The 16,450-nt window shown below is 44.9% G+C and overlaps 1 protein-coding gene across 6 annotated transcripts in view; it reads left to right on the plus strand.

The window, feature by feature from the left end:
- Positions 1-16,450, plus strand: part of ZNF385B (zinc finger protein 385B) — a 385,947-nt gene that overhangs the window by 154,962 nt on the left and 214,535 nt on the right. The window lies entirely within an intron of this gene.

A 16,450-nucleotide genomic window follows, 5' to 3' on the forward strand; every position in this document is an offset into this window, starting at 1 on the left:
TCGCTATGTGAAGAATGTACTGTATGCATTCTATGATACTCGTCTTGCATTTTAATCATACTTTCCTACTCTCCATGAAGGTGCAGGAGTGTCTAGAATTTGCGTGCAGTCCCCCGGACCCCATAAGAGTAAGGGTGTGGTATGACAGGCCAACATTCAAGATTCCAACGGTCAGGATTCCGACATCGGAATTCTGACCGCTGGTACTCCAACAGGAAAGTGCAAAGAAGGCCTTTGTGGGCTCGCTGAGCTCCCCACAGTTTCTATTCACCCTCTATGGGGGTTGTGCACCCCCAGGATTGACAATCACCCCTGTCAGTCGGGTTCCCAACTGTTGAGCATTTGAACAGTCAGGATTTTGATGTCGGTATACTGACCATCGGGATCACGACTGTTGGGCCGTCATCCGTTACCCAAGAGTAGTCATCCCTTTTATATTCAACCACTTCCTTGCAGAGAGGGGGGGGGGGGGTTGTATGTAGCACCATATGTAGCACCATATATCTTCTTTTGCTCATGTAAGTATTTCCTACAAAGTATTGTATTTATTATATTTCCTATACAATAGTGAGAAGGTGTGTCTACGTTTGTCTTCCCGGCAGGCACCCGCGGGATCTTGGTATATAGATGCGCTCAATAAATTACAATGCCATGTTCTTTGAATTATTTACTCGTATTACTATTGGACAATTGCATCCATTGTTGCTTAAGAAAATCATGTGAATTTACATGGTTTGCAGTCACTGGGTAGACAATGTCAAGGTTCTCCGGTTTCCAACCACAATCCAAAAATATACTGGTAGGCTAATTGGCTCCCAACAACCGTAGAATGACTGTGTGTACATATGGTAGGGAATATAGATTGTAAGCTCCACTGGGGCAGGGACTGATGTGAGTGTTCAAATATTCTCTGTAAAGTGCTGCGGAATATGTGTGCGCTATATAAGGAAATGTTAATAAATAAGAATAAATAAATAAGAAATAGTGCACTGAGTGCATTGAGGCACCGCGCCTGAAGCTTGGCAAGCGCAGCAACCCGAGGGGCTCTGTACACTTATAATGGTGTCCATGTCTACATATGTTGACATAGACCCCCAAAAAAGTGAAAACTCATAGCCTCACCCCCTGCCTCACGATCATGGTTATTTCGCCATTTTGCAGTGGAGGCGGGCCATGCCCCCTGTTTCTTCTCCAACTCAGCATCATGTTTGCCCCAATACGCACCCCAAGTAGAGCTGCATCCCCTAGCTGTGACAACCTGTAGGGGGCAGCCACATGGTCAGGTAGTATGCATTAATGAGCACAAACTCCTGATCTGTCACACACACGTAGCTGTAGACTACAATGTCAGCTCTTTTCTTGCTGCCAGATTAGCGCGCACACAGTGATCTGTGCTATTTCGGCAGCTACATGAACGTCAAGTGTTTGGTACAGTACATTTACTGCATACAAAAATTGCCATCTAGATCAGACAGCGAGGGAGGTATGGGGGTGGTGGTAGTGGGGCGATTAATACGGCATTGGGGGTGTGGAGTGGACCGTGATGCTTATTAAGTGTGTTACTGGAGAATGTATCGGCGAAACCATACCATTGTGGCCCTGCCCCCCTGCTACACAATGCAGAGATTACTGGTATTGTGAACTAGGGGGCATGGTCACAGTAATGCCACCCCTCCTGCATTAGGATCCATCCCCTCTCAAAGACCCGCAAATCGCAGGTTTTGCAAATTCTAGTTGCTCTGTTCTTGTTGTGTGTCTTGGCAGCTATAATGTCAATTACACACACACACATACTGTACATACAGCCTTATATATACTACTGAGACATAGGAGCGGATGTATTTAGCCTGGTGAACAGATAAAACGGAAGGTAATAATGCACCAGCCAATCAACTCCTAACTGTCATTTTTTAAACACAGCTGATTAGCTGGTGCGTTATCTCCTTTTACTTTATCTCTTCACCAAGCTTAATACATCTGCCCCTTAGTGCCTTGTGTCACTAGTTCATGTCTGGGAGATGCTAGAGAGGAAGCCTTGTTGGAAAGTGCATGGGGCGTGGTACTGTGGCGGGATAAATAATGTCAAAATTACATGAAGCAAGTTATCCAGTCATTGGCCCACCCACTTCATTGGGAAGGCTTATTCACTGAACTTTGGTAGTCTCCAGGGCCGGACTGGGACCAGAAATCGGCCCTGGCATTTTGAGCACACAGGCCCACCTGCAGCATGCGGGACCCTTGGGGGTGTGATCGGGGGATTTATTGATCTTTGCCAGAGGGGAATTGCTTTATCATTTTGCGAGGCTGAGCTAGAGGTTCAGAGACAGACCTTTAGGATCTGTCTCTGTGTCCTGTCCTGTGAGCGGGGGCGGCGGGCAGCAGGGGTTCGGGCTGCCACTGTGACTTAAGAGGGGTGTGGGGCAGCAGGACGGACAGCCGCAGAGGACGCGCAGCTGTCACTTCAGCAGCGCAAAGGAAGCTGAGCATGTACGGTGGCCAGCGGGGGACCCTCGGCCGCATTTGTGACAGGAGCATGGGGCAGCGTGAAGTAGGCTGAGCGTACACAGTCAGGGCAGTGGCTCCCACAAGTCGGATCCCTCCTGCCCGGCCGCCGCAGCATGTGGGCTGCACAAAATCGTCCCACAAGGCCATCGGCCCTTCTGGCATTTGCCAGAAGAGCCAGATGGCCAGTCCAGCCCTGGTAGTCTCCCTGACATTAACAGAGTGCAAAAAAGCATGCACTTGTTCTTAATGAATTTACATTCTGCACTTTTATGATCACTCCTATTCATTTACACACATGTTGTGAGGAGTCAGGATAGCGTTCTATCAATCTGTGGCCTCTGCAGTCCATATATAATATATGCGGAGTAATTAGAGAGAGAGCACTGATCATATATTGGCTCTGAGAGAAATGTCTTCCCTATTCATTAACCGTTACAAAAGAAACATTCCAGTATTCATCTAAAAGTTGTGAAATTCTGCAGCACAAGATGTAGAAATTGATTTGTGTCATTATGTACGAATCGCCCACAGAACTCTCCTTTTATTTCTCCCAGAGACACAATCCTTATTTACAGCTTCAGATGTAGAAAAATGAATTCTACGAGATTGATGCTGAGAGATAAAATGTTGGGAATAGCCGTCATAGTATCAATTTGCATCAAATCAACATCAAAGGAGTACAATTTCTCTTGACTCGTAACTAAACACAGAGGAGACTATCATTTTCTTTTCTTAAAATACTAAGAAATATAGAGTTGAGTGTAGAATAATGTGAACACTATTACATGGTAGTCCAAAGGGAGGAGGAACGGAGGCTGGTTTGTTAAATGCTGTGTAGCGTTTTGAGCATTTAGTCGGGTATAATGATTTTTTTTTTTTGGTTCATCTCTATTGTAATTTTTTTTTTTTACAAAAACATAACGTATGTGGTCTGAGATAAAGCTTTTCGACATGTAATATAATATAATAAGAATAGATAAACCTGGGACTTTGGTCGCATCTCAGACCTGATACAAACACATTCACTTACAAACATGTACACACGAGTCCCCTGATCCATATACAAATTGTCCGATGCCATTAGACTGTTGGGTCCAACAGGATACCCTTTAATGCAGGGTTGCCGACCCTCCCGGAATTTGCGGGAGTCTCCCGAAAATCGGGTCCTTCCTCCCGCCCCCCGGAAGGGTGGGCAACCCTCCCGGAATCAGGGGGACCCCCACTGAGCCCCCCGATCGCGGCATTTATATGCCGCAATCCGCGGGTCTCAGGGGAGGGGGCGGAGCTAAAACGGCACAATCGTGTCATTTTAGCCCCGCCTCCTCCATGGATATCACTTCTTTCGGCTATTTGCTGTAATGGGGGCGGGCTTAATGACGTCACAGTTAAGCCCCGCCCCCAAACCTCGTAATGCAAGATTCCTCTCCGAGCTTCTCCCGGAGAGGATTTGTTGAAAGTCGGCAACCCTGCTTTAATGTATTGCATTCCTATCAGAACATGGATTATTTATTGTTTATTAACAGTTTCTTATATAGCGCACACATATTCCGCAGCGCTGTACAGAGAATATTGCAACAATCACACCAGTCCCTGCCCCACTGGAGCTTACAATCTATATTGCCTACCACATGTACACGCACTCACAGACATTCTAGGGTTAATTTTTTGGGGAGCCAATTAACCTACCAGTATATTTCAAGATTGTGGAAGGAAACCGGAGTACCCGGAGGAGACCCACGCAAGAACGTCTAGAATATACAAACTCCGCACAGTTAGAGCCATGGTGGGAATAGAACCCATGACCTCAGTGCTGTGAGGCAGTAATGTAACCATTACACCATCCGTACTGCCCCGTATATAAAACACATGGTGGGGATAGAACCCATGACCTCAGCGCTGTGAGGCAGTAATGTAACCATTACACCATCCTTGCTAAATTAGTTTGATTTTGCAGTGTAAATGATTGCGCTTTATAAAAACTTTCTTTCCAAACCTCTCACTTTTTGAATCTCTCATCCTATTAAATCTCACCCAGTGTGTAGCTTAATTTGTTCCTTTTCATAATATTGTTGGCATTGTCTTCTTGATTTCTGCCTGGCCTGACCCGTGACATGAATCTGCTGTTTTTCACTTTCCCTGTCCTCTGCGTGGATATTGGATCATTCTTGCTATGTACTTGACCTTGCATTTGCCTGTTTGTTGGAACATTTGTTGCTACCAGCCTGTCCTGACCTTTGCCTCTATAGTGGACCATTTTGCTAGCTACCTGCCCTGACCTATAACTAGACTTTTCTTAGTCAGTACATATTAATATGAACTACATATTTCCCAATAAACTCATGCATGTAAATAGATGTAACAACAAAAAGGAATAGTCTCACTTGCGCTCAGGGTATTGTTCCAACACATATAGTGGATCCATATGATTTCCACCTTCCCCTCCAATCCAAAGTAATGGAATGTGGAAACAAGCAAAATAACACAATATTGTAATAATACAACACTTTAAAATGCTCTCATCCTCCCATAATTTCTAAAATATTCACACTTAGCCAGGATTATTCAGCATACAAGTATTATTCCATTCCTTTTGTTTTTTTATTTAATCATTTACTGTAATTATATTGTAAGCTTTTATGAAAAGAACCTCCACATCTAAGTTTATTTTAGTTGGCTCGGTCCCTGGCGAATTCACATCGGGGACCGTTGTTACATAGTTACATAGTAGTTAAGGCTGAATAAAGGCTTGCGTCCATCAAATTCAACCTTGGTAGCGAGTATGATCTATTAGCTTCATCCCTTGTTATACGTAGTGTATTCGGATATCTTTAAAGACAGATAATGATTATTGTTTGTAACCCCTCCCCTCGCACTTTCTGGCCTGGATGATGCAAGTCTAGGTCAGTCTAGATTTGCGAGCAGGGAAAAAATCCTTCCATGGTCGGTGACCATCAAATTATTTCGCCCCTGTACACTACAGTGGGAATGGATGTTTATGCAAAACATCCATTTGCAAAGTGGCGGGGATGCGTGGACCGTGGAGGGGGGGGGGGGGGGGTTGCGTCCATTCGCGCCGGCGGCAAATTTTTTGCAAGTCAATCAGAATCACCCCCAGTATGCGAACCAGTATGTTTGTCTTTCCGCTTGCTATTGTCAGCATAGGTGGCCCACTTCTGCCTGGATTAGTATGTTGCTGATGGCCTACTTACGTTTATTTGATAAATACAAATCTTGCTACTTGAATCAAAGAGCATATATCACTGGTGAAGGTCAATCACCGAGTCTGAGAGCGCTGGGAGAGCCTCTCACACCGTTTCTATGCTTTGGAGATAGCAGCCCCTGGGCTGTGTTCTGCATTATGACACTGCTTGACAGATGGATTGACAGTTATATAACGTGTCATTATAATCTTAGGTGGGAATCTTTGATTATGTTCAAAAAGACATTCGCCAAGCAACAGCTTCTGCACTTTCATTAGTGCTCTCCTTTTCCGCAATATGTTTTAACGCATTGAAAGGAAGATATATAGCATTTGCTAGCAACATTTCATTTCCCTCCTGTTAACAGTAAAATGTTATATTTGCTTGTTTTGAGATGCTTTTCTGTGTTCATAAGTACAACTGGGAAATTCCTCATTCCCAGCTTGGATTGCTGACTAAACAAGAGCATAGAACAGTAACTGGGGCCAGATGCACAAAGCTTCAAAAGTGATAAAATTGAGAGTGATAAACAACCAGCCAATCAGCTACAGACTGTGTTTGAAAAATGTCATGCAGGAGCTGATTGGTTGGTTGTTGATCAATCTCCATTTTATCACTTTTGAAGCTTAGTGCATCTGGACCTGGGTGTTGTTCTGGTAGGTATACAAGATTCTATTCCTACTAGTACTTCAGTGTTTTTAACCACTAGTGTGCCTTGTGCTGTTCTCTAGTGTTCCACCAGAGCTAGAGATGTCCACACCATGTTAAAGCCACCACCACCAGTTCAACTGTAATTCACTGGTCTCTTGTTTTCATGTGAGGACCAATGTACTTTATTTTTGTTACCTGTGTGGACCAGTGTGTTTTTTTTTTCCTGTGGGGGCCACGGTGTTGTTCCCTGTGGGGTCTGATGGTGTGCTTTGGCAATTTTGTTTGGTGTCCCGCGGTGGCTTGTGGGAGCCAGTGCCAAGGGGGAACTTGGGGATCGCTGAGAATACAATGCAGTCCTGCACAATATACTCAAGGGAGAAGTGAGTGAGCCAGTTCTTTCCAGAAGCAGGACAGAATAGCACCCTTCCTTACTCCAGCACTTCTCACCAGCGCTCCTTTGCCCACACACTTGTCCGTCTCACCTCTCTCACGCCTTACTTTCCATAAAGCTCCCTTCTGCATTGACAGCATCCATCTGGAAACTATGACTGTAGGGAGGCAGAGAGGCAGGGAATTCCCACTGAGAGAGGCAGTTGTGGGAAGATGCTCTTCCTGCAGCCGCGCACTCTATGGGGTGTATTGAATATACTAAGGCAAGCTGTGACAGGGAGCAGTGCCGATAGCTTGCCGTCACAGCTCGCGGGTCAGTATTCAACTGATCCTGCTGCACTCGCCGTTTCCACCTCGCTGGGTTTCTCCAGGGAGGTGGAAACGGTGAGGCCATCAAAATGGCGCGGGTCGCTGCTATATGCCAATAGACAAAAAAAGGTGTTAACACACAGCGCTCAATGTATAACCTTAAAAGCACAATACAGATATCACCATTTTTTTCCAAATAGATTTTGTTGTTGGAGATTTCTCAGATGGGTGATAGTATCTGAAAAGATAACCACCAGTTCTCACATAATATGTGAGTTGGTGGAATAGAGGACAATCATAGTGCAGGTTATCTTTGGTTAAAAAGAGGTTTTAATACAAGTCTGCACTTACAACAAGTAGACTTTTTCACAGCATGTATGATAAGACCCTCAGGCAAAGCTGCTAACAATCAGATGGAACAGGAACAAAACAGCATCGATAGGTCCATATACCAGTCCGGAACCAGATGATGGAAAATCTCTGCTGTACCGCCTTGTGGATCGCCAGACAGCTTCTTCTTCCTGGGGGGTCGTCACATCAACACTCAACGCGTTTCGATAATCTTCTTCAGGAGTGTATGCCTTCTGCAGGTCCTACCTGGGTATTTATACCCTGGAGATCCCCGCTATCACCTGAATCAGGTGCGTTGCACTCGGCAAAAAGCCGGATGTCCGGGTCCGGAGAAACCGGAAATAGTCATAGGCAGTGGGTCAGCGTCATATAGAAGATGGCTGTGCGTTTCAAAGTTCCGTCCTTTGGAACGCAAACAACCAGATCACTGTCTTAAAGTAGCTGCCTCTACACTACAGCAAAAAAACATTATCTGCAGTATTACATTTTGCACATTGTATTAGGGAAGCAGGGCTAATATACATATTATTAAAAATACCAATAGGTAAGCTATATAAAATTTTCATTTTAATGTTACGAAAAATATATATAAAAAAATATTTCATTTTATATACTCTAAAAAATATATATAATATCTTCATAAAAATATTTTATTTTATTTTGCTTATAAAAAAGAAATTTATATTTAGCCATCTTCCCAAATACTTACAATAAAAAAAAATTTTCATAGATGAAGAAAATATGGATAGTGATTTCTTTATATTGATCTAGAGGAAAAATAAAAATATATGAGTCCACAAATCAACATGATAATATACAATAAATGAAAAAAAGGGGACCAGAAAGAATGAAAAAAGGGGGACAAGAATCAAAAAGGGGGATAGATTAGATGAGAAACGGTTTTAGCTCGAGTTCACTATTGAGTCCTTGTGGGACCAAGGTCCTCAAGCGGTGAATCCATCTCATCTCGGTTTGGGAGAGTTTTAAATCTACCCCACAAGATCTCCAATTGGCTGAGATCTGTTCAATTCCCCAAAAATTCACTATTTTACATGGATTTGAGTTATGATGGGTCTTAAAATGAGCAGGTACAGTATGGGTTACAAGGCCTTTTTTGATATTGTATGTGTGCTCTGCGAGCCGGACCTTCAACTGTCTAGATGTCTTCCCGACATATGAAAGTCCGCACTCGCATTGCAACACATAAATTACATTTTTGGAATGACAAGTGATAAACTGTTTGATTTGATATATTTTACCATTAACAGTGAATTCAGTAAACTTTCTGCTAGATGTTTTGACAGTTTTACATATAGTACACGAACCACACCGGTGAAAACCGATGGTTCCTATACTTTTTCTTGTCATTAATTCCGACGAACTCTTTACAAGGTGATTACGAAGAGAAGGAGCCCTTCTATAGATAAATTTGGGCTCTTTGGGAATTAAAGTGCCAATTACTGGATCTTTTACCAAAAGTTTCCAGTTTGATCTAAAAACCCTTTCAATTTCTTTATGTTTCGAATTATATTGGCTTATAAAGGCCCATTTAAGTTCTTCCTTTTCAGGTTTTTCAACTGTTTTTATTTTGAGAAGGTCAGTTCTCTCGATTTCCTTAATGCGAGATCTTGATCTACCAAGTGTATTTTGTGAATAGCCTTTGGCGCTAAGACGTTCTGTTAGTTCGTCTAACTGGGCCTCACATACCTCATTATCGGTACAATTCCGCTTGATACGGGAGAATTGCCCAAACGGAATTGTACTTAACCAGTTATGATGGTGTTCACTTGTAACTTCAATGAAGCTATTAGAGTCCGTTAGTTTGGGGCGCTGCTATATGCCCCCAGAACATAGATTAGGGTGAGTGGGTGGCAAGGGGGACTTGTTTTCGGTGATCCTTGTCATATGTGATCAGACTGATGATGCACTTACCGATGTGGGCACAAAAGATGCAGCCATGCCAGGCAAGTGGTAGCTGCTAAGACACAAACAAATAACTAAGGTGCTTAAAAGGAGTAGGGTATTCATGTCCCAGAATTATACAAAAGTATTTTTTTCCATAATTAAGTGATAGCTGCTGTTTGTGGATTCTTAGGGAACAGAAAAGAGGCCAGCTCCTTTCTATGGCGTATGAACACAACAACTACAAGAATACGGGTTGTAGAATGTCATGTTACATTCCCATCTAGACTATTTCCCTGACAACCTGAGTAGCGTAAGTGAGGAACAGGGAAACATTCTCCCCATTATATTCTGACAACGGAGAATCGCTATCAAGGACGATGGGATCCTGTGATGATGGGGGACTACAGCTGGTTCCTTTTTAGAGAGACCAATGAGACACTGTATAAAACAAATGGAAAGGGTCAATATCCTGTCTCCCTAAAGAAAATGGACTTTATTTTTGATCTTTTATGCTGCTTTCCCATTGCCTACACGGGTAAAGACCTGGTTTTTTAAACGGGTCTTTAAACGTGTAAGAGCCATAAAGCCCCTTTCCCACTGCAGCTTTTAAATGGTAAATTACCGTTTAAATGCCGTTTTTGTCCCATTCCCACTTACACGTTTAAAGACCCGTTTAAAATGATAGTAAAGATGGAGGGGGGGGGGGGTTTAAAAAAAAACGACGTGGGGTCCCCCCCCCACTGCCATAACCAGCACCAGGCTGAAAGAGCCGGGGCTGGTATTAAAAAATCAGGAAACCCGACAAATAGGGGTTCCCTGATTTTTTAAAACCAGCCCCAGGCTCCAGGTCCGGGGCTGGTTCCCAAAATACGGGGGACAAAATGACTAGGGGTCCCCCGTATTTTAAGAACCAGCCCCAGGCCAAACCAGCCAGCAGGGTAATGCCACAGCCGGGGGGAGACTTATGATATAAGTTCCTGCGGCCAAAGCATTCATCCCTACTGACCAGTCAGCCTGGCCAGGGGCCCTGGGGGAGTGGGGACCCCCCCCAATGAAGGGGTCCCCCCCTCCAGGACTTACCTGACCAGGCTGAAGCCTGGTGCTGTCCCCGATGCCCCTGGGCGGTGGGCATCGGGCTGATGGAATGGTGTAAAAAAATAGAATAAAAACTATTGTCTTTTACTGTGGAACTATGAGTCCCAGCAAGCCTCCCCCGCAGGCTGGGACTTGGAGAACCACAAGTCCCAGCCTGCGGGGCATTAAAGGGCCCGCTGGCACTTGTAGTTCCACAGTAAAAGAAATAGTTAAATAAACACACTGACACACGTGAAAAATAAAAGTTTAATACATACATTACACAAACACACTGATACTTACCTATCTTGAGCCCGTAGGTAGCCTTCAGTCGGTGTCGGCATCCGGTGTCGGTGTCCGGTTCCGACACAATCCATAGGTGTAGCTGTGGAAGGAAACTATACTTACAAGTGTCCTCCGGCGAAGATCACGTCCTCTTCTTTCCATGTAGCATCCCCGGGACTTGGCAAAATAACAAACCGGCTCAACGCGAAACCCACGGACTGTGAGCAGGAGCCGCACGTGTGTTTGTTTACATCGTGCGGCTCCGCCCCCGAATGCCGCTATTGGCCGCTAGGCACTGCGAGCCGGGTTTAATTTGTGTTTAACCCTACTCATTACCTGGGTTGAAATGGGTAATTTCAACTGGGTCCTTTTACACTGCACAATATTTTGGGTTGCTGCGCGTTCATGTGCAATAAGTCAGGCTATTTATGGCAGTGTAAAAGGGGTATAAGTATGAGTCATTCAGGACCGGATAAAGGCTGGTTGGGGCCAAGGCACAATGACTTTGGGGACCCCCACATGTAAAATCGCTGTCAAACACCAAGCCATCTATGACACACATATATATAAAAACCAATCATGAGACCTCAGGCATCTTGAAATGAACCATGAGTTTTTGCATTTCGTTACCTATGAAATATATTATATACAGTATATATATATATATACTGTATATAATATATTTCTAGGAGTCATGCAGTATGAAGTGCGAGATTTTGAAGTTACTGTGCACAAGTACAAAAGACAGGGCCTCTTACATGCATTTGCCCCCAGGCTAAAAGTTTCCAGCCAGCCCCTGTCAACGTTAAACTGCATTTTCCACCTTTCCGCCCACGTTTCCAGTTTATTTACTGTAAGTCACTTTGTAGTGTTTCCACATCCTCTCCTGAGTTAATTTCCTTACTCAACATCGTGTCGTCCGCAAATATTGCAATTTTACCCACTATGTCACTTCCAATATCACTAATGTATATATTAAACAAGGTGGGTCCCAATCCACATACCTCTCCACATATCATTACATGTAAGTACTGAACACTGGCCTTCCATACTATTACATGTACATACAGATGTTGTTCATTGTCGGTGCCCGCCAGATCCTTCCCTCTGGCGAGCGCCGGTAGATGGGGACTGGGACACGTGTGCGTCTCACGCACGTCCTAGTATCACAGCGGCTGGGCAGCGTCTCCCTGCCATGGGTTAAGGGGGGGGGGTCGGGGAGGCGATGGGGACCGGTGGGGGAAGCAGCGGACGGCAGCGGGCAGCTCCGTTGTCACTGGGCGCATGTGCTTCTCGGGTGCACGCACCCCCTGGCAGGAGCTGGCCATCGTTATGGTAAAAATATTGATGGTCGTCCATTGCATAGTTTAACACTATCGATGGCCACTATGATGGCCATCCCTACTTGTCGGCAGAGAAAGTTACAACTCACCAGTCACAGATCTGCTCATCCTGCAGACGGACAGTAAGAGACAGATCCAGGCGCTGCATCCAGCGGGCTACCCAGTGTAAGTCATATAGCGGCGGCTGTGTGCCGGGCTTCTCTCCATCCCCTCACACACTGGCCGGGGCTACAATCCCTCAATGTCACATTATGGCAGCAGCGGTGGCCTAACCAGTTTGGCATTATGTATCCTGCTGCTGCCATCCGTTATGGAACCAACAGTATGTGGGGGCCTAAGATGGCCGCCGCTATCAGCCCTCTCTTAATACGACCCTGGAGCCATTGTTCATTCCTATGACACATTTTCATCTAGAGAAACACATGTGGTTAGAGTCTATGTACATCTCTATGGCTGGAACTGGCACTAGCACTATGTATTTGTCTGCAAACAATTACTAAAATGATCTATGAACACCGCTCAGAGCGCTTGTTGTTGGTCTCCGCAAGGTTCCGAGCACTTTCTTCCAACACAGTAAGTCTGGTGAACACAGAATTGTACATCCCTCCTGAACTCATAATACCCAATTTAAGTCTATATTATTCAGGCTTCCTTTGATCGCTGAAAGACTCTAAAAACGTTTTCAGATAGAGTATCGCTGAAGATGGATAAAAGGAATTGTATGTGCGAGATAAACCACTTTATTACGCCTTGCTTGGCTTAACAGTACTACATAAAATCAGGCCTGACACTGTGAGCTTCAATTTGGAAATGGGGGGGATGTTTGGGAAATGGGGGGCTACTCTACTTAGTAATGGCACTTATCAAGTCGGTCTGCAAACATCAGATATTTTAGCAGTAATGGTAATGCTTCGATTTGGACATATTTTGGATTCAATTTTGCTTCTAGAAGCAAAATCGAATCGAAATCGAACAGTGTTATCTGCCTTTGATCCAGATTCGATCCAGATACGCGGCACCTGGATCAAAAGCAGAAATAGACTTGGCAGACAAGTCTATTTCTGCTTTGATCTGAAAGATCGAAGGCCGTTACATGCTGCTCTATGCAGCATCCCCTCCCCTCCCTCTGCACGCCATCCTACCGCCATCCTCCTAGCGCCCTCCTGTTCGATTCCGGCAACCCACCGGGTCCTGGCGGCCATCGATATCAAATCGGTATTGACGGCTGCTGGGATTGAAGATTGTGTACACGCCATGAATGTTTTATTTATTTATTTTTAAATATTTGTCCAGCGGAGTAAATGTAAACATGCTGCCTGATTCCATTTCCAATCTTTAGATAAAGATAATACCTTCAGGCAGGCAGCCTGAGGGGGGTCAGTTAAATTTGAGTACATGTTGACACATTCATTATGAGATGTACAATATTAAGTTGACTTGATCTCATCCTGTGTCGTGTATATAATGGGTGCAATGTGCGCGGTACACATGGGCCCCCGAGTCACAAGGGGCCCACACTGCACACTCTGTACCCATTCTTTAATGCTTACTCTCCGTAGTCCGACAATGAAGGCAGTAATCACCATAACAAAAATTCTGCTGCATCATTTTACTGGTTGTGCAGTAGAGTCTGAGCGTTCTGGTACTGAGACTCTTCTGAGCTAGGCTGAGGGGCTAACGTGGCTCTTTTATCAAGGAGCAGGACATCCTGATTGTCCTGCACCTTGGTAAAAGAGCCACAGAGCTCAGAAACGTTGGTAAATCTTTGCCTGGTCTACATTATTTTCGAGTTCAGTTGCACCTTTCTGGTACCCAATCTACACATTGATATTTAGAGCTGTATATTTTGAAACAAGTATCCAATATACTGTATACATTATATGATGACACCAATAGCAATTATCTGCAGTCACAGAATCACATTATGGTAATCATGCAATAACAGATAGATGTAGACGCCTGGCACCTCCACACTGAATTTCCCAGAGGCCTTTCTGTGCTGGAGACCCAAGACCTGTTACAATATCACACTCAGTGTAGAATGTATAGAAGAGTTTTATTTATGCTGCTGGTGTAACCAAGCGGCGTGTCAGCTGTCCACCCACTAACTTAGCGAAATGTGAGAAGTCGCTCTGTAAAGCGTAGAATATGGGAAACCCTGCATTAAATAAACAGGATAACAAATAACGCTCAGATTTATAAATTAAAACATTTACTTCAACTCCCAATGTTTCTAAAGACCCAAAAGGGAAATGTAAGAACAGGCCAGGCTTTTTATGTTAAAAATATAAAAAAGTAAAACACTAGGGGCTATTTCACACACTCCGGCTCCTGCCGGGCAGCGAAACCCCGCACAGCTAAAAGCCGTGCCGCACACCATAGTTAATAATGGACACAAATGTATCCATTCACACGGGGCGACCACGGCCCGGCCGCCCGGTTGCAGCCAGATCCCACCACTGGAAGGGATGACTGCCGGGCTGTGGCCATCCCCATCATTGTAAACTCCTGAGTGTGGCACGGCTTCATGGCCGTGCAGGGTTTTGCCGCCCGGCAGGAGCCGGAGCGTGTGAAATAGCCATAACAGCATCAGTTATGTTTGTACACAATGCTACTGAGTGATTATCGGGAAGCTGTGCCCTGGACGGGTAATGTCCGGAATTCACTTTTTCGAATACACTGGAAATTTGTGGTCCCATAGCAAAATCTTGAAAAGGACCCCCAAGCCACAGATAGAGCCCCCTTATACACATTACACAAGGAAGAGCCCCTCATACACATTACACCAAGTGGAAACCCCATTACATTTTATGCCAGGTAGAGCTCCTTATACACAATATGCCAGGTAGAGCCCCATTAACACATTACACCAGACACAGCCCTCTTTACCTATTCCGCCAAGTCGAGACCCTCATATGCATTGTGCCCGACAGATCCTCCTTTATACATTACATATTATGCCATGTAGGCATACACATTATGCCAGGCAGAACCCCTATTGCACCTGGTCCATCCCCTCATATACACTACACCTAGTTAGACGCCAATTACACATTATGCCAGGTAGAGCCCCTTATGCACATTATGCCAGGTAAAGAACCTTTATACACATTTATAGCGGGTAGAGCACCCTTATACATGTTACACCAGGCAGAGCCCCCCATTACACCTTACGCCAGGTAGAGCGCCATAACGTCAGGTAGAGCCCTTTTACACCTTACATCTGAGAGCCCCCATTAAAACAAATAGAGCCCCCTTACCCATTATGTCAAGTAGAGCCCCCAACACAAGGTAGAGCCCGTTACACTTTACACCTGGTAGAGCCCCAGTTACACCAGCTTTAGCCCCCTACATGTTACGCCAGGTAGAGGCCCTGTTATGCCAGGTAAAGCCCCCTGTACAGCATCTATTACACAAGGTAGAGCCCCCGTATGGGTTTCATCTAGGAAAGTGGGGACTTCCCCACCTTTCTGGGGTCCAGGGGGCCCATTCAGTTTTTGGGGGCCTCACGGCCATTACGGGAGAGTAGGCAAGTATGGTTTACATTTGTGCCAGTTAGCTACTAAACAGCTATTCAGTTAATAACTAGTGTTGTCCCTCAGTAATTTGTTCAAAGCAATAAAGCTATAGCAGAAAATAAAACACTCATATCATCTAAGACTAACAACATAAATGATATACACATCAAAAGCTCCCAACAGATCAAGTACTAATAGGATTATAAAGGCATAATCCACTCATATAAGAACACAACTGTCTTTTATTATACTTGTTGCTTTCTAAAGGGCCCCATACATGTATGTGATTTGGTCCGATTTCACCCGATTCTGACAGGCTGAGAAATCAGCCAAAATCGCCTGTGTTTGACATCGCATCCGATGCGCTGTCCTGTGCACATCGGAATCAGAGGTCGGACCTGCCTGCACGCCCGGCCTCCGACTCGGACCCCCTGTCAGCAGTGGGGAACTGGGTCACATGCGATACATCACATGCAGAAGGACTGCTTGCAATGTATCGCATGCCTGGGCGGCACAAGAGGATCGGATGGCCATACACTTCTCTGAGAAATTGCCTGACCAACGGAATCGGACCTGAAACACATGCGATTTGACACTTTTTATCCAATTTCTCGGGCCGATCCGTTGGAATCGGATGGAAAGTGCCCACATGGTACTAGCGCTCACAATCGTACTAGGGCTCACATCGTACTAGGGCTCACATCGTACTAGGGCTCACATCGTACTAGGGCTCACAATCGTACTAGGGCTCACATCGTACTAGGGCTCACATCGTACTAGAGCTCACAATCGTACTAGGGCTCACAATCGTACTAGGGCTCACATCGTACTAGGGCTCACATCGTACTAGGGCTCACATCGTACCAGGGCTCACATCGTACTAGTATATGGGCACCTTTATTTGCCTCCTCTCTCATTA

This window comes from Crinia signifera, chromosome 7 (genome assembly GCF_055691185.1).
Source record: "Crinia signifera chromosome 7, ASM5569118v1, whole genome shotgun sequence".
NCBI lineage: Eukaryota > Metazoa > Chordata > Amphibia > Anura > Myobatrachidae > Crinia > Crinia signifera.